Source organism: Lonchura striata, chromosome 1 (assembly GCF_050655825.1).
Source record: "Lonchura striata isolate lonStrDom1 chromosome 1, ASM5065582v1, whole genome shotgun sequence".
Lineage (NCBI taxonomy): Eukaryota > Metazoa > Chordata > Aves > Passeriformes > Estrildidae > Lonchura > Lonchura striata.
Genome location: NC_140703.1, coordinates 40,813,886 through 40,835,010, shown reverse-complemented (window position 1 = coordinate 40,835,010; position 21,125 = coordinate 40,813,886). Strand labels below are relative to the sequence as shown.

Sequence of the window (21,125 nt, the reverse complement as noted above, 5' to 3'; positions counted from 1 at the left end):
TTGAGACCATCCCTTTCTTATTGATTGCCAGCTGCTTTTATTGAAACTAATTTACATTCTCTCCTCTTATTGTGCTAGACAGAGGACTAGTGATTTTGAGTAAAGCTCTTTCCCAAAAGGCTTTGCTCAGAAATTGTCTCTGTATTTCACAAAAAGAGTGGAAAATAAAGAGCAACATCAGTGCAAAAGCTGCTTCTGCCCAAACCAATGTTTGTGTCTTTGTCACATGAAGAGTAGAAATGTGGCCTGCACTGCTGCAGGCACAAATGACTTTTTCAGGCTGAAATGAGCTGGTGTGGTGATGGGGAGTGCAGAATGATGTGATCTTATGTTTCCTTACATGGGCACCCCTTAGACTTTGGCAGTAACAAACCAAATCCATTTTGATTGTGGCTGTGTTCTGCCTTGGTACTGCTGTGAATTTTAATTTTTTTTTCCATAAATTGGTCTAAAAAAAACTATGAAGAATAAAGATGCATTACAGTTAAAGAGTTGGAAGAGCTATGTTTGCATGATGGTAAACATGGGGAAAAATGCTAAATGAGAGGAGATGCCTGAGTAGGCTTTAACACTCAAAGTACCATCTGTCTTCAGATAGGTTCTTTTGAGAAGGGTCTCTAATAAGGCTTCTCAAGCCTTATTAGTTGCTAAGCATAAAACCCTTGTGTTCAGGTCAGGTTGATTTTGGGCTTTGTGTCATGCCAGAGGTATGGATAATCAGGGTTTGGATGTACTAGACCTCAGTGTGTATATCCCATCTCTTTCTCAGACTGCTTCTGGTTTATAGATTGGTCTCACTGCTTTTTCACCCAGTGTCAGTTTGGTTTGACACCTTGGCTTTGCTTGTATATTTGGAAAGGAGACCATGGTACAATGCTTAGTGTCAGGTGTGGAGGGGGAAGTGTGTTACATAAATTTGTTTCCAAAATTCACTGTAGTGCTATGCCTCTCAAATGTTTGTTCTTAGCATGTCTGCTTACATGTGTCAATAGCATCATTGCATCAGGATAAATCTTTTACTTAACTTTGGCACCCAGCTAGAAACATAACAAAAAGAAGGAAGCTGCAAGATGGAGTTTTTAGTTATAAAAATGCACCCTCAAACATAGATTAGGTACATGGCTGTCATGATACAAATAAGATAAGAGAACCAAGAGCCTTTTATTAGACTTACTGGTGCCAGGATAAAATACGTCTCTGAGCCTGCAGTCATGCCACAAAAAGGCTCGGGAAGTTCATCTGTGGTGGTTAGTTGTCTTTGCAAATTCAGGTCTGCTTAGAAACCTGTGCACTTACTGTGCTGGGTCTGGCCATCAACTCAACCTTCACAGCCTACTTTGAATGGAAAAACATACACTTAAACTCCAGCATAATTTAGGACAAAAACTGCAGGATAGATGTGTCTGAAGTGGCTTGAGAGGTTTAGGTGTTAATGCTGCACAGCATCTGAAAACCTTAAGTTTTCTGAATTCATAACTGTTACAGGAGAGGCTTGTATTTATACTGTTACAACCTGTGAAGTACATTTGAAGGTTTGGAGTCTTAGAGTTACTTGTGATGAAGTACTTTAGCATAGAGGAAAAGGCTGCATGCCAACTTTTTGCCTTAATGTTAGGGTTTGATACCATTACTCAAAAGTCTTGATGCTAGTTCTTGCGGCTGAATTATTATTTCAGTCTGCAGAGCAAACAGTTTCCCTCTATTGTTTAAGTCTTTCCCACAGTTGTAACAGAAATACTTAAGAGTACAGGAAACAGTGTCTGTAAAACTAAGATTTGATCTTAAATCTGATTGCCTGAAGTATTGCTATGTCTTTTACACTTCTAAAAGTTGAAGATGACTTAGTTATTTCTGTTGATAATTTACTTAGCATTTTAAACTCATTGTATAGTAATGAGCATCAAACACACTTTTGCTTTTCTTTTAAATTGCATTATAAATTGAGGAAGTGAAACAGAAATATTTGTATACAATCATTTTTTCCCCCATGTCTTCCAGCTATAGCACTGCCTTCCTCAGCTGGGACAAAGTGAAACCTTTCTGTTCTGTGTCCGAACAGAACATAATGCCGAAGCCAATAGTAGGCGTAGGAGTGAGAATTCATTTGAATTTTTAAATTCTGGCCTTTGTTAATAACAGGATGGGTTATTACTATGGAATATGATGTTGCATTTTTTTTAAAAAAGAGAAAGCTATTGACTTCAGTATGTGCTTAAGGGAGGAGCAGGGGGAGGTTTCAAACACCCCAAAAGAACTGTAGGAATAATCTTTGGAGGAAATTCAGTAACAAGTAGAAATATTTGAGTTGGTTGTGCATCTTAGCATTGATCTCTTCCTGAACTAATCACACCCCTCCTAACACATGCACAGTGTAGCTATACAGTGCCTTGCAGCCTTTTCTGCACATCCTTCCAAGTAATTAGACAGGAGCAGGAGCTTCTGTATAAGCCTCTGAGCTTTGTTATTTCTGTGCTGTGCTCAGTGAAAATGCAGTGCTGAAAGAATGGCCTTCTTTGAGTTAGGCACAGCATCTGGAGCTGCTTTGCATCTGATCCCCTCTGAACAGGAGTGTGGAGGATTGGGTCTGCCTGTGGTATAGCACCCTGTCATTCCCCATGTCTGGTTTTGGTAAATCAAAGTTGTTGACAGCTGGCTTAGCTGGTTTTTTCATGTTCTCTTTGGAACAAAATGATATTTAAGGTCCCTTCCAAAACAAACCATTTTATGATTCTCTGTGTATGTTCCTGAAATGCCCAAATGCCAGTGGGAGGTTAGTCCCAGCTGTCGTTGTGACTGACAAAATTTCTATGTGTTTTGGGGAGGGATGTGATTTCTTTGGGGTGCGCTTTTAAAGTTTTTTGATGTAGTTTTTTGTTTTATTAAGTTGGTTGTTTTGTTTTAGAAAGAAAGTACCTGTGCAATTGCTGCTTAACTTTTAACTTCTGGATATGTTTTGGCAAAAATTGTTGTGTTTTTTTTTTTTTTCCCCAATGCTTCACAGAACAGTGAAGAAAGAACTCCTGGCCTCTAAAGCTTTTCTGCTTAATGCACTTCCTTGACCTTTTCAAGTACTTTGTGCTTTTGCAAGGATATAAACCTGGACATTTTATATATTCTGTGTTGCTGAACTAACTGGAAATTTGGGGATTTGAGAGATAGGAACTTTGATGACAAATGCATTTTTCCCTTGTAAAATTTCATCTGTATTCTCTGTGCTGGGCACTCCTGAAGGAGAAATTCAGTGTGAAGAGAGGTCTTGTGACAGTTTTGCCCTTAGCAACCCTTAGAAGCACAGGAGAGGAAGAATTAAAGGAAAGAGCTGCAGTGTGCAAAGTCTGAAGCATTAACATCAGTCCCTTTTTCATACAGTGGAAAGAAAAGAGTGGAATGGAAGAAGAAATCTTTCCTGTGGTACTGGTAGAGAAGTACAGACAATATCTCAGACCTAGATAAGGCCTCACAAACAGCAGAAGTGTATCACACTGAAGAAGCTTTCTGGGCTGTGATCAGTATTCTAAAATACTATTTAAGAAACTGTCAACAAAATATGTATTCAGTTAGTTCATCTGCAAACTTCAGATGTATTTGATAATCCCCATATAGTGCAATTCAAAAGTATTCTTAAGCTTAACCTTATTTTAATTAGAAAAAGGCATCATGGTAGAGTATACTACATTGCATGTTTGCTGAGCAGCAGCAGCATATACTATCTGGTTAAAGCACTGAAAGCTTTGCCATGTGGCTTTTATTTTTTCCTTTATGCTAAATTTTATTTTTTGCTGTTTTTCTTTTTTTCCTTGTGAAATGAGCAGGTACAAATATTTTGTTGAATATTTCCACCCATGTTTTTATTCATTGTGTGAAAATAATATGACACTGTTACCAAAACAAAAAAAACACCTCAGGTTGTAGGAATATATTGTAGTATCATCAACATTTTTTTCCTGTAAGAATGACAGTGGATGCAAAGGTGTGTTTAGCTTCAGGAGGGATATAGTTGCTTTCCAAAATAAATGCTATTTATGAAAGTTTATTACAAATTGACTCCAGGAGAGTGAACATGCAAGAATCAGGGTATTTAATGTTTTCTTTGAAACATACCTTTGGTAAATGTATTTTTAACAGTTGCTAATCTGTTTCCTGCCTAGAAAACAAAGGAAGTTTAAGAGAAAAGAAGATTATAGACATATTTGTTATTCAATGCTGTGTTGTTTCTCTGATTTCCATCTCCTGTGCAGTTAGAAACTCTGCAGGAAAGGGATATGTGACTTGTGTTGAAAACTTTCAGATTTCCTGCTTCTCTGGGCATGCAGGTTTCTAGCTGAGCAGGTTAACCTTTACTGCTGGGTTGTATCTCTCCATATTTTCCTTTGCCCTGGAACATTTTTGGTCTCCACTATTCCTGACCACCCTGGACAGCTGGCAATCTCTTCCTTCCAGTCTGACAATACCAGCAGTGCAGTGGCACCAGCTATGTGCAAGTCCCTTTGAATTCTGCTGTCAGTTACATTTCTTGTGAATAAAGTGTTTCAGAATTCCAGGGAGTCCTGAATATAAACCTATTAATTATGTGTCAACACAACAGCATCTGTCATTGAAATTGGGTATCATTTATTTGGCATCAGCATGGCAAAGATTTGGCTGACAGCCAGAGTGAAATATTCCAGCAAAAGCTGCTGCAACAGGAGCCATCTCAGAAGCAATTAGCTGTAATTCAGGTGCTCTAACATAATATTTTAAAAAATTCTTAAGATATGAGAGACCTTAAGCAAAAAGCCTTTCATGTTCCACATTATTGCCTCCTTGTTCTGTCTTTTTCATGTCCAATTGTTTTTTTGTTATTCTTCTCTTGAAAAATATACATACAAGGTTCCAGGATGTATATATCCTGTGATTTAATATCCTTTTTTGGCTTTTCAGTTCTTACTTCAACATTGTTTACATAAAAGTTCCAGATGAATGCAGTCAGTGATGCCTGCTTTGGGAAAACTTTGCTTTATAAAAGAAGCAATGCTCTCAAAACAAGGAGAGTAAGAAATTACCCCTTGTAAAAGATGTGTGTTTTGGAGGTTTTGCGTATTTTTTCTTTTTTGAATAACTTTGTCTCTTCCTTTTTTGCTTAGATAATTTTCTTAGATTTAAGTAAGTTTTACATTCCCAAAGATATGAGTAAGTCAAAATAGTAATTTTAGAAAGTTAAGAAACCCCAAGTCCGCAACACACTCCATTTGTCATGTACATTACTGCTGTGGTTGAGTAAGCAGTTTAGCATACCTGTGGGAAGTGGGGAACTCAGATCACTTTGTTTTTATGGATGATCTTTATCATACTTGAAGGAGGTGAAGAGGAAACTCTTCAATTTAATGGTATAACTTGTAATAGTCACCTGGTTGATTCTGATACCTGTTTAAGAACAAACCCAGGATGAGTTGGAAAGGAGAAAATATAGCAGATAGGCTCAATATCCTGTAGCATATCCAAATATTTACCATGTGCCTTTTTGCTGACTCTGGGCTCCAAACAGTCCCTATCCCTTCATCAAATATAAGTTTTTCATTTGGGCGCTAAAAAACCATAATTTCTAGGAAAGCATTAAGAACAATACAGGGATAAAAGTAGTTGGGAGAAAATATACATTGGGTTTTCAGTGCTGGAGGAAAAGTTTGTAGAATAAAGATGAACTGGGTTTTTTAAAAGGTTTTTAGAGTTTGTTTTCTGGGTTCCTCCCCTCCTCCGTGAGGTTTGAAGTCCTGTGAAGTTGAGTTTTTCTCAGAAGGGAGAGAAAAATGAAAGGGAGGGAGATCTATCATATTTTCTGCTTTTTAAATAGGCTGGTTTCTCTTTGGTAGAAAATAAATAGCAAATTTGGATTAGCTCTTAACTTCCTACTCTCAAAAGAAATCACAATTCTAGAGTTAAGTAGGAAAATCAATGTTACCTGTATCCAAGCTCAATTTATTCAAGAGGTCAGCTTTGTTGCTGCCCTGGCATAGCTTGAATTTAATGATTAACAACCTCTTAATGACTGTTCATGTAACTTCCATCTGGTATTTTATATAAGCGTAAGCCAAGATGATAACAGAATGATGTAGTAAAGCAGTATGTGCTATTCAGGGAAAAATCTCATTCCAAATCCTGTATGCAGCATGCATCAGCCCCAGTGAAACTGAGAGAAGCCCATTAAGAGATCCGATTAGCTGTCTGCTCTCTAGGTGAGTTAAAATCTCTGTCCAGTGTGGTAATCAGTGATGTCTAACTGCTGGCTTATCTGGTAATAGTGCTGTCACCTTTTATAGGTGCCTCTCTTGCAGTTCCGCCTGGCTTGTGTATTCATTTCAGCCACGTAGAGCACCGAGCAGCCAAGTGAGACCCTGTTATAAATTTTAAAATCCTCTTCAGAGCTGAGGCTGGCACTGTCATGTTCTGTTGTGTTGCCCTTTGTTCCTGCAGGTTTCCTTGTGAGATCTCCAGGTGCCATGTAAGCAGTAGCACACAAGAGTGGGGAGGGTGTGCTTTGTGTGAAAGCAGCATGGAAAAGTGCAGCATAAGGTTCAAGTTTCAAAGTCATGTCAAGTGCTAGTTAGTGTGCTTGCTCCAGCAGTAGTTTTCTACAGGTGAGAAGAAAAAGAAACATATCATTTCGTGAAGAAATAATGGAAAAATGTTTCCAAAGTAGCTTTAGTTAATGTAGTAGCCTGTAAAATCTAAATTGTTTTCCTGTTCAAATGCAGAATGTGAAGGAGAGCAATTCTAATGTCTGCAGTTTTTGATGTATTTATCTCCAGAAAATACAGATCTGGTGTCCTGTTTGTGTCCATGGAGAGACCTGGCTGAAAACTGTGGAGCACTGCAATAGCTATCAAGATGAGTTACCAAACGGAACTAAACTTTTCATCAGCTCTTGCTGCATAAATACAGTCCTGAATCTTTTGATGGTGTCATCTGTTGGTACTTGCTTCCCATCAATGTTTGTTCATCTTCTATCCCTTTCACTCAGAGAAGGTGAATTTTGACTGCTGCTGTCTTGCTAATTGGGGGTTTCTTAATTGTTGTATGCTCTCTGCTTGTGGGCTCCCTCAAGTTACTGTGATCTCAGTCATGCTTTGTAGCTTATTTTGTATTTCATTCTATACTTGCTGTTGTGAAATATACTGTGTCATCTCTGTTTAGGTTTATGAACAATTTTCAACTATTTTTAGCATCCTCAACTGATTGAAACTTCAGTGTGCCCTCAAAGAAAGTGAGGCAATACCTATGGTACAGCACAGTAGATAAGAGGTTATGCTTCTCTCTTCCCCTTCTCAGAAATCTGCTCTGTAGTTGTAGTTCTAGTTTCAAAACTTCATTGATTTGTGAAAATAAATCTCACTTTCTGTAGGAAAGAGGGGTAAGCAATGGCTGATAGCCTGTATCATAGGAGGAGTAAACAGATCTGATACCTCCAGCCCTTTGTAGGAAAAAGATGGTTCTCAGAGTCCTGCTGGAGGTGGTGTATACTGTCCTCACCTCAAATGAGCATGTTGATTCTCTTGGGTGTTGGAGATTCATGCTCCAAACTGAATAGAAGAGTATGGTACAGTACACTTAGTATTATTTTGAATATTTAGGTTTTGGTCTGGTTAGTAAGAGGGTCTGTTAAACCACTGCTGGGTTTTCTGCTCAGATATTTAGTTTATTCCCCACTCTTTGTTGAACCTCCATTCCTTTTCTTAGTCTTGTCTCTTCTTCCCCATTCAAATTAGTTGCAGTTTTGGAGGAAATGAACAATTTCCTTTTCTTTACACTTACATCAAGAATTCAAAGGACAAAATTCCCCTTCTCCACTCTCACTCTCAGTACTATTTAATCTAGTACCCTCAGATTAAATATTGGGGTCACTAATCTACTCCTTGCACCACAGTACTTGTATAGAAGAACAGCTTATTTGGAGCAGTATTCGCAGAACCATTTCAGTATGTGTCACTCACTCTTTTCAAGTCAGTACTGCAGCCTTATATAAGCCAGTCTCCATCCACTTAACTCCAGGACAAATGTGGTGATTAATATTTATATAAAAGCTTTCATGTTTCCACAGTGAAATTGTCTCACTTTGAAAAGAAAAGGTGTCTTTTTCCCTGTTGACTTGGTGTGGAAAAAGCTTGCAAAGGCTTCCAGCAGCACTGTATCCAAGACAGGCATCAGCAGAACTGAGGTCATCTTTAATTCGGTATTTCATTTTGTGAAATTGCCTACTCCAAGAGAAATAAAACATTTACATGTATATTAACCAGTGTTTGCCAGCTCTTGGAATGAAGCCAGTTCTCTCAGGGCCAAACAAACGCTCTGAGTGAACGAGTAATAATCTGCAATTGTCACTCCTAATTTATGGATGAGTAGATAGAGCAATGTTTGCCATTTTAAGTTGTCCTATTCGCTTGAAAGACTAGAAATCATGATTAGCTGTTGGCTTGGAGTATCAATAGCATGTCTGTTTATAGCTGATTTACTCAGTATAGCTGTTGCAAAAGTTCAAGACCTCCGCACATGATAAGAAGTAATTGTGAAAGAAGATGAGAACATATGAAGGTTACAGATGTTTTGGGACAGTAATTTGGAATTCGCAGCCAGAAGCTGAAGGATAAATGGCATCTCTTCTATATAAATGACATGCAAGGTCTCCCTGTGCCTCATTTATTTTCTGAGGAAATCTGTATCATCATGTTAAGAGAAAATTTAAAAATCCATGGATTCCCAAGATAATGTCTGTATTGGCTTTTGTTGTTGATAAATAAGAGGGCATACAACTGATTATCTTACAATGATGTTTCCTGTCTGTGAGCCTTTCCATTTGCCTAATTTTCCAACAAATGCAGTTAAAAACAGTTTTGCAAACTTTGTTTTAGATATTCACAAGCATGTCATGAAGTTAGCAACAATCTTGCCATGATTGGGGTGAATAAAAACAGCAATCAGACTCTTGTTTTGTTGATAAAGAGGTGTGTTTTTAATGGGAATACTTAAAAACCTATCTTGTAACGCCCATATTATATACTGCAGGGAGTCACATAGCACAGCCCCTCTAGAGTAGGAGTTTATGAGAGGGAGTCACTCTTGAGATTAAATTATCTGCAGAGTATCCTGTGAAGTCTTCCATGAGGTCTCCTGATGGGTTGTGGAGGAGGCTGCTCCATCACACCTAAATACGTAGGCAGGAGATGGATGAGAAGTACGAACCTCAGCTGTCAGCCACTAAAAGCAAAGACAGTGCAGAAGTGAGACCCATCACTAATGTCGGTCCTCTTTGATGGATAGACTCTTCTTCCATTCACTTATTTCAGTCTTTATTTTACTTCCATGCAGCTTTTCTTCTATGTGCTGTTTTTTTTTTTTTTCCTTTTTTTTTCTCCTGAACACTAAGGGGGCTCTCCTGTGCTTTATGTCTGGGCTTCATTATCTCGCTCACCTACTTGCACTGCATCATAACTTTTTTCTTCCTTTCCCCCTACTGCATTAAACTTCTTATCTGTCATCTTGTCAAATGAAATAACAGCAAGAGCAGTTCCTGTTGATGTTGTAGATACCAGGATGTCCACAGCCCAGGGTGCATCCATTAATATTCTGTCTGTAAGCTGTGGAAGATAGGCTCTGAAGAGGTGCCTAAGGACATGATTCCTCAGCCCCTCTTGAAAGGTCAGACATAGGACTTTACTTCTGTACTGTGTAGCCTTAGCTGTCACTTGATGTTTGCAAGCACTTGGATAAGATTAAAAGCTAATATATCCCTCTTTTGAGAGAAGGTCAGATAATACGTGATTCAAACCCTACACGTACTGGATCATGGTATGAACTTTTAAACACCCATTCCCTGCATGTGCAGAGATCCCAAAACCATCCATGAGCTCCAGTGGTGGCTTGACTTCCAGTGTTGAGCTTCCAGGAGTAACTTGGTTTGATTGTTGAGTCCCTGTTGTTATATTGACAAGAGGGATCTACTGAGTACTCCAGTAAAATGATAAATATATATATAAAATACACATATCAAATGTGGCTGGTTTAAACAAGGAAGCAAAATTAATTGTGTTTTTAGGAGCTGGTCAGCAGTATCTTAATAAAAATAAGGGGGTACCACAATATGAATTAAAAAAAAACCCAAACAAAAAACACTGAAGGAAAAAAACCCAAATGCCAAACCTAACAAAAAAGCAACACCCCAAAGAGAAAAAAACCCACAACCAATCCACCCAGCAGCTTGGAGTAATATTTCTTGAAATTGCTTTAAAATATGAAACTATTAAGATTAATCCGAATCAGTCTATGCAGAGTTAAGATCGATAGATATGTGCTTAGGTCTCAGCAGCAGCAGGTGCTTGCAGTATTATAAATATAAAGCAATACAAATTGAGGTGCTTATTAAATTTGCCTTTATGATGCTTTGAAGAATTGCCCTAGAACAGAAAAGAAAAATTACCATAGGTTTTGGATTAGAAGGCTGCCTTAAATAGCTGTGCTGCCAAAAGAAACAGAACATAAACTAGAATAAGTGATGGACTTGTTCAGAAAAGGTTATCTAACAGTGATTTGTCTCTAACATGGAGAGGTTGGCCAAGAGCTTTGGAGGGATGTGATTGAACACAGGAGGGCTTATTTTTTTTCATCAGTTTTAAGACGGTATTGAGTTTTAATATATTTTCCAGGTGATTGCACTGTAATCCTTTCTAGATTTCTCAGGTTTTTCCTTGTTTCCCTCTTCCTCTTCCCCCAGCTGACAAGACCTAATTCTGCAGGAAATGTTCATGTTTGTGAAATAGACTCGTTCAGAATTTTTGCAGCCTTTTTGGATAAGGCCGTGGTGAGGATCCTTGTATCTTACTCAGAACTTTCTAATATTCTTGAAATACTGTAGGGCCTCTGCAGAGAAGAAGCTGAGCATAGCAGCTAAGGAATTGTCAAGTAAACCAGATCAGAGCAACAGGCTCAACTGGCAGACTAATAAAAATAGATCAAAATCTGCAATGTTTTTTTCTTTAACAAGATACTCATTTTGATTTAATTTGGCAGGGAGCATACCAGAAAATCTTAGCATGGGAAAATAAGTGTGTTGGGGCGGAGCGATATCCTACTTTTTAGTAACAAAGCACAGGCATCCTTCATGGTGAAGGGAAGTTCTGTGGCACAGTTGCTCCTGCACCCTTCTCTTTGGATCACTGTCTTGGAAAGTGCCTGGCAGAGAAACAGCAAGGGCATCTAGGCTGGAAATGGTGATAACGTGCATATGCAGAAGGAGTCATTATCACTGAGTGAAGGGGGAAAGGGAACATGTGTAGACAACTGGACTTCTGGCATCCATACCCAAATCTCCCTGGCCCTGCAAGCATGGGATTACACCAAGGGCCATACCAAGCATTCAGTGTATTTTAGCTATAATTAGGGAATCATTGCAACCACATCCTTAGGAGTTGCAGGAAAAGGACAACTAAGGCAGTGCACAAGCATGACTACCCTTGGAACAATGCAGCAGGGAGTGAAGCTTAGTCTTGCACTAAATTTCCTGGGGTTAATCCAGTATTCTGTATCACTGGTGACTCTGAGAATGATGCTGTGAATGTAGCAGATTGCTTTAAAAACAACTCGAGTGGAAAAGGAGGCTGTACAGGACTAAATGAGAGGGACTAGTGTTGCATACGGGGAGGTGATGTTTTGGTCTTGGTAAGTGCTTTAAAAGGAGGCCACTTGTACTGTACTGTGTTGAACTGTGTTACAGATCAATAGTTGCTTGCTGAGTGTTCTGAACTTCTGAAACATCCTTCTCTGACTACCTGGGCTTGTTCATAATGGACTCTCTTACACACATGGCTCCACAGCATTTCCTTTTGCTTCCAAGGTTTTGAGCTGGTGAAAGTTTTGGCAGTAGAACTATAAGTAAGAATATATAAATAAATAGATGGTGCAAGAATCAGTGTTGCAGAGCTGATCAGGCAAAACAGGTTTGTGTTTATAAAGTGTCTTTGCTGAGCAATACCCTTTGGTTAGAATGTGCAAAACCTTCTTTCTGTTTGTAATTTTATTAAGTCTTAATTAAACTTTCTGCATTTAAATTAGTTTACATTAATGTCACACTCTCTTATTATGTGTATATTGACAGACACTAACAGGGATTTGATCAGCCTAATCCAGCTGTATGTAATTATGTGCCTTCCCCTTAAATAATTGCAAAGTCTATCAATCATGGCAGGAAAGCCAACTGCTTTATTATAATGTGGGATTGTTTAGTGAAATGTAATAAGACTTCAAGTTTAAGCTGGGAAGTAAACAGAATGAGATTTTACTGAGACCAATAGTAGGAAGAGAAAGTTCCCCACCCATCCTGTGTTGCAAGTCTCAGTTCTTATCTTTCCTCCCCCCCAGCCCCCTTCAAAAAAAAGGTGTCCTGATTGCATTATTTTCACACTGATGTTGAGATGTTCCTGCAACTGAAAGGAATTTGGGAAAGGTGTAGATTTCTGGCTGCTGGAGGAAGAGCTCTAGCTAAAACTGTAGTGTTCATCCAGTGTAAGGTGGAGGCTTTTATTTCATTCATTGATAACTTGATTATCCAGATTAAATGAGTGTGTAGAAAGCAGCAGAGGTGGGAATGAAATCTGCCAAATGGTAGCACTGCATAAGCTATAAAATAAAGCTTGGGAAAGCAAGTAAGGAGGGGAATAACAGGTACCCACTTAATAGATTGTATTTGAGTTGATTTCTGTGTGATTGAGTTACTCTCCAGTGTCATGCAGTCTTTCCCTGTCACATGTAGGAGCACGGAGAGACAGGCATGTTGCCAGCAGTCTTTCCTCAGCCTCCTACTGAAAAACTATCCTTGCCAAGAAAAGCTTGAAAAACCAGAACTTCAGAAAAGCCCCAAAGGGGATGAGTTTGAGATCTGCATCCCTCATTCAATGTGTTCTGACATTGCATCAGTCTTGCTTTAAATCTGTGAATACCTCTAAGGTACTGTATAGAATAAAATGGTAAATACTTTTGTCAGTGCAGTGCTGTCCATTTTCCCCTGTGGGACTGTCTGGGGGATTTCAGGAGCCCAGGTGCATGCACATCCATCTTGCATATTCCTAGGCCAGACAATTCTGCATGTTTGAGCTAGAAGAGCGAGATTTCCCTTTGTGCCTCCTGAAGAAACAAACTTTCACAAATAGTTCTGATCCAGCATACACAGATTGTCTTGTGGTCACGAAATACACATTTCTGGATGTTCTAGATTTGTGCTATCTTGGACTGTTCTTCCAGCTTTCCCTTCTGTCAGTCACACTACATCCTTCCCCTCTCTTGCACATGCAGGTGTACACACACACACACCTGCCGCCCAGGCTCAGCTCTTGCCTCTCTGGTTTCTGTCGTTTTAGATTTAACATTCCATCCTTGTTTGCTGTGGGCAAGGTTTTTCTGCCTGCCAATCTTTAGCCTGGACTAGCCTTTCAGTGCCAAAGTTTTAAAGACAGTAGAATCATAATGAAAAGCAGTGAGAGTCCCTCAACTCTCCTTTTTGCATTACAAAACTGTAACATCAGGCTTCGGACTAGCTGGCATTGTGCCTGGCACATGCCTCGGGGATCTGTCTCAAAGACCTTCATAGTGATGCTGTCTCACGGAGTGACTGTGTTGGGAACCCCTTAGTTTGAACAGGGGAAGCAACAACCAGACCTCATGTAGGAAAAGTGTGTTGGTTCCCATCCAGGTCGTCACCATTTCAGAAGATGAGCCCTGCTACCCTCTGGTGACAGTTCAGGTTCAGGTGTGAGCAGTGACACTCAAGATCAGGGCGGGCTGACGCAGCTGAACTGGAAAAAGGAAACATTGTTTTCACACCAGATTCCTGTTGCTGCTCCTTCTGGCAGATGCCAAAGGTTGGTCTGGGAAAGCAGCGCTTAAATTTTGAGGAGCTCTGACACCAGTGACTAGGTTATTATTTATTTAGTGTAGCTGTTTACAAACTGACTGAATTTATGTAAATATACTGGAAAGATAAATGTATTGTATCCAAAGGAGCCTTGTCAGGAACAGCTGAGAAAATTACCTTTTATGAAAACAACTGAGCAAACACGTAATACCAAGTCATATGCTAGATGTGGTTTACTGCATTTATGTGCAAAATCATCCATAGCTGTGGAGATGCAGAATGCCAAGTTCTTCTTTTACAGCCTCCCCTAGGAATTTAATTCATGCAGTGGCAGAAATTACATGTTTATTTTTCTTGTGTTTTCAGTAAACATTAGTTGTATTTCTTCATTGGACTGCCTGTTGGAAAAGTTGTCTTGATGTTAGTTCTCTACCAGGAAAAATATAGGTTATTTATCCACCTGTTCATGGAGCAAAAGAGCTTGCCTATTTACTTATTTTGTTTTAATTGCATTCTGCTCGGTTTCTTTGCTGCATTCAGGGCAGATAGGATGGCACTGCAGGTCTCCTGGCCTCTGTTTAACAATGCCTTCTGAAATGCAGAGATCCGCAGCTCTTTGTTTCTAATGGAGATTGCTTGCTATACCCAAGTCCTTAGAATTGTGAAAATCATACAGAAATAGCTTTCTGCTTTGGTGGCCTTGCTCTCTCTGACTTTCTGGCAGCATTCAGTGATGGCTTTCATTTTCCAAATGCTGTGAATAGTTTGGAGACTCTCAAAGCTACATTTACAGTAAATGTGATGTTGCAGTAATGATGGGTGCAGTAGACAGGGACAGGCGAACAGAAGATTTCGGGATGTAACAGAAAGCAAGACCCTTCCCCCCTCATCCTGTGATATGTAATCCATCACCCCTGAGACATGTAACGCCTCCTAACTCAGTAGTTTTCCACCCCTTACTAACCCTAGAGACCCTACCTTCTTCCTTTGATGTAGCAAAGCTCCCTTGACTATTTAACCTCACGAGATAAGGTAATAAACGCCGTTTGACCATCCACCACGTTGGTGTCTGTGCATGTCTGTGGCCCGAGTGGCCCGGGCGAGGCCGGGCTGCCGTGCTGTCCCTTGGAACCAGGTCGCCTGCCTTCTCAGCAGAAGGCAACAGATGGGTCAATTCAGCTTTAGAAAAAAAGCCACCACCTCTCACTAAAAAATAATGTTAAACTGACTTCAAACAGAATCTTAATAGTTCCATATTGCTCTGTGTATAATTAAAAGCTTTCACCCTTGAAAACAGGGTTCTTTTTATTTGCTAATTGTAATTCCTTGCTACAGTCAAATAGACTGAGGTAAATTTTTGTGATATTAAGAATTGACCTCATGCTGTAACGAGAAAATCAATTTTTCACAGAGCAAAAAATTTTCTCGTAATGCTTTTCTTCATTTTTAGCAGACTCTGAAATCATGACAGTGTCACTGAAAGACAGGATCCCAAATTTAGCACTGCAAGCACTATCTTCAGGTATGCATCAATTCTGCTGTGTAGCTTCAGTTTAAAAGGAATGCATGACCCAGAGCATTCTGATCATGAAGAAGGAAAGTTATTGTTCTGGCTGTTGCTGCAGTTGTTGCTTGTTTAATTAGGGGATGTCTTGTATAAATTAAAAATTGGGGGATTTTTATGCAGTTGATAATAAGTTCTCCTCTTTAGTGGTTGCACAGAACTGTGGTCTAGTACCATAAGAAGCTCTCCTGTAGCTGGAATATTCACTTCGTCATGGAACCACTTTTGAGTTGTTCAGAGTGGGTTGTCCGGGAAGGTTTGGGAGAGCGATGGAGGATGTGACCAGGATTGAAGTGTTTTGCTAATCCTTTGGGCAGGCCCAGTCTTTAGGGTTCAGAACTCACAGTCAAATTAGCAAATCTTCACTCTATCAGTCGCAAAAGTGATTACATAGAACCAGTCAAATAATGAAGATTTTTTTTAAACTATAATTTTACTTTTAGTGTTAAAAAATAAGTGTAATAATTGTGCTTGAATGTGATGGAAATATTGCTGGACATTTACTACTGCAGTTGCTTAAAAACTGTTGAAGTCAAGCTTTTATTGCCTTTTTTTCTCCGCAAAAAGCTTCCTCCACAGAGCCAGTCTTGCAAGACACTGGGTGCCTAATGGGTCTGACACAAACATAGGCAGGTTTAGCTTGTCTTTGTGTGGAAGATGAATTGCAAACCGGTCCAAGTGCTGCTGCAAGTTCTTCCCGTGTAGTAACCACACTAAGTGATGAACATGTTCTCCGGAGAAGTTGTGAGGGTTGTTATTTTTTACATATCTGCCACAACTAAAATGTGAGGTAAAATAAAGTTGGACCTTGGTGGATGGAAAGGCTGTGTACTCTTCAGAACTGTACTCTCTGGAAACCTCATCTAGAGCTCCATGTACCAGTATTCCTGCTTGTACATCTGTTCCAAACTTCTACTGAAATACTTTTCAAAATTCCCATTTAGCTGCATGTCTAATCTGGTCAAATCACCTTAGAAATTGGTGACCTTCCTGATGCTGTTCCTGCAGTGACCAGACCTTAGAATTTCAGGAAGGAAAATTCCCCATCCAAAATATGATATGTCACCACAAGGTAAAATCAGTTATGAAGTAATGATAAAAAAAATAAATCTGTGTTCCATGGAGAAGAAGCCTGGAGAAGAGGAGGCTCAGGGGATGACCTTATCACTCTCTACAACTACCTGAAAAGAGGTTGTATTCTTCTCCCAGACAACCAGTGACAGGACAAGAGGACACAGTGTTAGGCTGTACCAGGAGAGGTTCAGGTTGGACCGTAGGAAGATTTCTTCACAGCAAGGGTGCTTAGACCTTAGATCGGGCTGCCCAGGGAGGCGGAGTCACAGTCTCTGGAGGTGTTTAAGACAAGACTGGATATGACAATTAGTGCTATGGTCTATTTGACATGGTGATGTCTGGTCACAGGCTAGACTTGATCATCTCAGAGGCCTTTTCCAATCCAGTTGATTGTGTAATTCTGTGATTCTGTGTGCTAGCCTAAAATAAGACTTGTCCTTTATTAAATAGTACTCATGGTTTGTGTAACAGTATTACATGCAGTTCAGTCATTCATTAAGAAACCCCAAAACATTTGCCTGGTTTCAAAACTAGGAAATAAAGCATCTCTGTTGCTTAGACCCCACTTTAGGGATGGAAATAAGAAATGCTGTTACTTCAGCTAACTTGTGGGTTTTGGGCTCCCCATGCTGGGTGGGGCAGCACGTCAGGGTTCCTTCTGCTCTGTGAGAAGCTGCTGTCCCTTTGCAGCAGTCACCGCTCAGCTGCAGGAAGCTGAAGTTCTGTGAGGTAAGGTGGATTACCTTTGTGTGTAGGAGGCCCTGCCCTGCTGCTCAGGCTACACAGAGCCCCTGTGTCTGTTCTGGTGGGACTGTGCAAGGAGAGGACGCAGTGCCATGGCCTGGGGCTTCAGCAGCACTCAAGGAACAATCCTGTTTTTCTGGTGGAAGGGATGGTCCTAGTCATGAGGATGGGGAGTGCTCCTGTTTGAATGACCACACAGTGCTGAGCAGTGGTTCCCTGCTGGCCAGGCTTCCTCTTGCCCTTGGAGTAGGGTCCCTACCTCCTCTTTCCAGCTCTTGGGCCCAATGGTTCTTCCAGCCTCCACGCAGCAGCTCTGGCTGCATGACCCTGGAGTAATCAGCCCAACAGCAAACATAAGTAACAAGCTGATAAGTTTATTGGTTTGGCTTCTTCGCAAATCTGATGCTGGTGTGTCCTGGTGTTTGGGAACTACTGGTCTGGGGGCTTTTTAATGCTCAGATAATCTGAAGAATATTGTCTGCTTAGATGTTTTATGTCCTTTTTTCCAACTGCTGGCAGGCAAGTCTGAATACTGTGTGTCCAGATTGTCTGCTAGTTCGTTGTTTGATTTTATTTTTAATGTCTCAGTAATATCCATACCCCTAAGGGAAAATTTAAATTATAAAAATTAATTCCTGTCAGATTATTTGTTTGAATTTCAAGTTGTTTTGCTGTTCCAGGAATGTTGCAGTGTCAATGCCAGGATCATGAAGCCAGGTTGAGCCAAATTGGCTTGCATACACTTGTAATTTTGGATTTGGAGAAAAAATTGTCAGTTTAATATGGTTAATACATTCATGCTGTGAGGTTTGTGATAATAAGTTCTTTAGACATTGAGACATACAATTACCCTAAGTGCAGATAAACAAAATCTTTTCTGCATGTGTTGCATGTGGAAGGATATGCAAATTTGCAATACTCCATGAGCAGTGGTCTAGCCTGAGTTGAGGCTGCCATTCAAGACTCACAGGAATAGCCTTCTGTGGTGTGAGGAGCTTTTAACAGCAGATTACTGAAGTTCAGGGTTAATTTTACCAAAAAAAGGAGATGGCAGACTGGCACAGATGTGGTTGGAAGATTGTTGGTATATATTGAAGGAAATCAGGTTCCACTATAGTATTCTGGTATAAAATGATCCCTGCTTAGATTGACTTGGTCTAAGATGCTGTCAAATACTTCAGCATTGGTATGAGTGACATGAGTGACTCAGTCCACCAATTCATGTTTTTAGGTTTTGACTTTAGCTCTGCAGAAACAGTGCACAGTAACTTAACCCAGAAGACAGAATGAACATATTTGTATATAAAAAGAAATGCTGATTATGGGCAAAGAGGCATGGAATTGCTCTAGTAGGCAACCCAGAATACTAAATTAGTGAATTTGTGTTATGTTGAAGAACAATGAACAATGAAGAATGATGAAGAATGTTACCTTTAGTTTTATCCTCAATAGCCTGAATTTTTTTACTGTTTTTTTTTTTCTCCTGGAAACCTTAGCTCTTCAGTATCAAGATGGGATAGGCTTTGTGACATGGGTGTTTAAAACAACTTTACCAAGTTTAAAACAACTTTACCAACTCATTTCTTTTACTTGGCAATTGGTGTTTCTTAGAATGATTGTTTCTTTCTAGCCAGCAGGTTTCTGCTTTTGGGGGAAAATTTGCTATAGTGAACTTAAAAATAACCTCATCACCCCATGCAATTTTATTATTGAATTTTAAATTTTAAAATTGATAAAAGTAAGATGAAGTTACCATGGCTGGCTACTGCCAGGCTGCTGTCATAGTGTTGTGGACTACAGGCATGCCACTTTTGCTAGAGTGTTAATCCCTTCTGTTGATGTTCCCCTTGTGTCCCAGCTGAGGGAGTTGCTGGCTTCCCAGTTAAGGCAGTAGTTGAACCAGTTTGATGATCACTTTCCCCCTTGCCAGATGTTTGGGCCAGTCGAGCCGTTAATATCCATGGGAAGTAGCCTTAGGAGAATGGGATGTGTGCAGCCTGTGGCTGTGAGCCCTCCCCTGTTCAAGGGAGACTGGCATGGAAAGAAGACTCCGCTTCTGTCTGAGGAGGAAAGGTGAGCTTCCAGTTCTTCTGCAGCTGGTCCAAGGTTTGAGTTTGCACAAGACTGAAGTGCCTGTGGGACAACACTTTTTCATTGAGCTTTTGGTAGTGTCTTTCTCTCAGGTGTTTCAAGTGAGCAGTGCTAATGAGACTGTTAATTACACCTATCCTAATGCTGTGTTACTTCCTTCCTCTCTTCACTGGCATTCAGCCTTCCCAGAGCATAAGCAGGGTGGTTGATGGCTGAGGGAGGATGTAGCTCTGTAATATCAGATAATTTGTTCTCATGGACTGTGCACACCACAGGGAACAAGACCCTAATGTTGTAATCCTGCCCCTGTCACTGTTGATGTGCTTTATGCATCTTTTTCTTTCTTCACATAATTTTTAGTAGTCAGTGAAGTCCACAGGGGCTGGTAAGAGGCTTGGCAGTGTAAAGCACCCTGAATGTGCTTGTACAACATGGGCTGTAGAGTTTCCTCATATCCAGCTGAACACTGGTTTTTCAGGGTTGTTTCATTCCAGGATGAAAACAGCAGAATCTACAACATCCTGGACTTTTCCTGTGGGAAAATGTTGTCTCTTGCAGCAACTGTCCAATCCTGGCAGTCATGGCTGGGCACCGGGTGGCAGCAGGACCCTGGCAGCAATTTGCAGAGGTTCACCACTTCCATTTTATGGTTCAGTTAAGAAGAAACCTAAGGCTCATTTCTCTGACAACTCTGGGTCAGTTTCTGTGTGAGTCCATCTCTGCCAGTAGCAAAGCCAAGTAATGAAGTCTACCGGATACGTTTTTGGAGACTGATGCCGGGTTCCCAAACTGGAGAATGTCAGCTTGCAATTCAAGTGGTGCTGACATTTGCGGGAAGGTTTTCTGTTCTAAGTTGTCAGATGTTAGCCAGTGTATGTAATTAACTTGGTATAATTCTGCTTCAGAATGAAATATTCATTCAAAAGAGACTTTAAAAAACCATCCTGATGTTTTTAGTGTCTGGGTAGTAAGTGATGCTGCACAGAGCAAGACATACATTTATTGTTAGAGAAATTGGTTTAATGGCAACTCCTCTTTGTTACTATGGTGCACAGAAAGTCCTAGAGGCTTTTACTGGCCATCACTTCTTGGGTCCTGTGGGTAATCCAGATACAAAACCTGCAGACATACATTAACAGTGGAAGTAAAAAATAATACCAAAATGCAGCCTGAAATGCTCTGGTTGGCTAATTATCCCAAAGGACAAATGTAAAACTCTATTTTGCATAGTAGTTTTTTTAGAGTTTGTAATAAATCTTGTGAGCAGAGCAGGAGAGGGAATGGAAATGGAAGGGGTAAAAAATCTGTTTTGCCCTACAGGAAATTCAGGAGTTAGGGAAGTGATAACACCACCACACCAGAAACCCATGGCTTGCTGGTGGTGTATATCAAAAGCTTCTCCCTGAGTCAGGAAGTGTTGCAGATTTGCTAAGAAGAAAATTATGGAAGTCTAGAAATTACACAGACCATTTGATTAAAAGATGGGAACAGGGTGTTGTATGTAGTTATGCCATCCAATTCTTGTTTGCCTCTCCATTGTGAAGTTCATTGACCACTTCTGGTCTCTAAATCTGTTACATATTTTGATCCTAATGCTGTACCATGCAGAAGGAAATGTTTCTTTTTAAGACTTGAATTTTATTGTTTCCTCTTTTGAAAAATATCCTAGCCACTAAAAGTTCTCCTTTTGTTCTCTAGCAAAACCAAAATGAAGGGTTTGCCTCAGACTTCAAGCTGAATTTGCTAAGTTTATGATCAGAAAACAACTTCCTGAAAGAT

At 40.0% G+C, this 21,125-nt stretch overlaps 1 protein-coding gene across 12 annotated transcripts in view; it reads right to left on the bottom strand.

Annotated features, from left to right (window-relative positions):
- Positions 1 to 2,959: 2,959 nt before the first annotated feature.
- Positions 2,960 to 21,125, bottom strand: part of DEUP1 (deuterosome assembly protein 1) — a 68,709-nt gene continuing 50,543 nt past the window's right edge. For 11 of the 12 annotated variants that reach the window (XM_085575014.1, XM_085575003.1, XM_085575062.1 and 8 more), the window contains one exon: positions 2,960 to 21,125. This exon is cut by the window's right edge. The gene's annotated coding sequence lies outside the window, so the exon portion shown is untranslated. The other variant, XM_085575010.1, reaches the window with a different exon arrangement.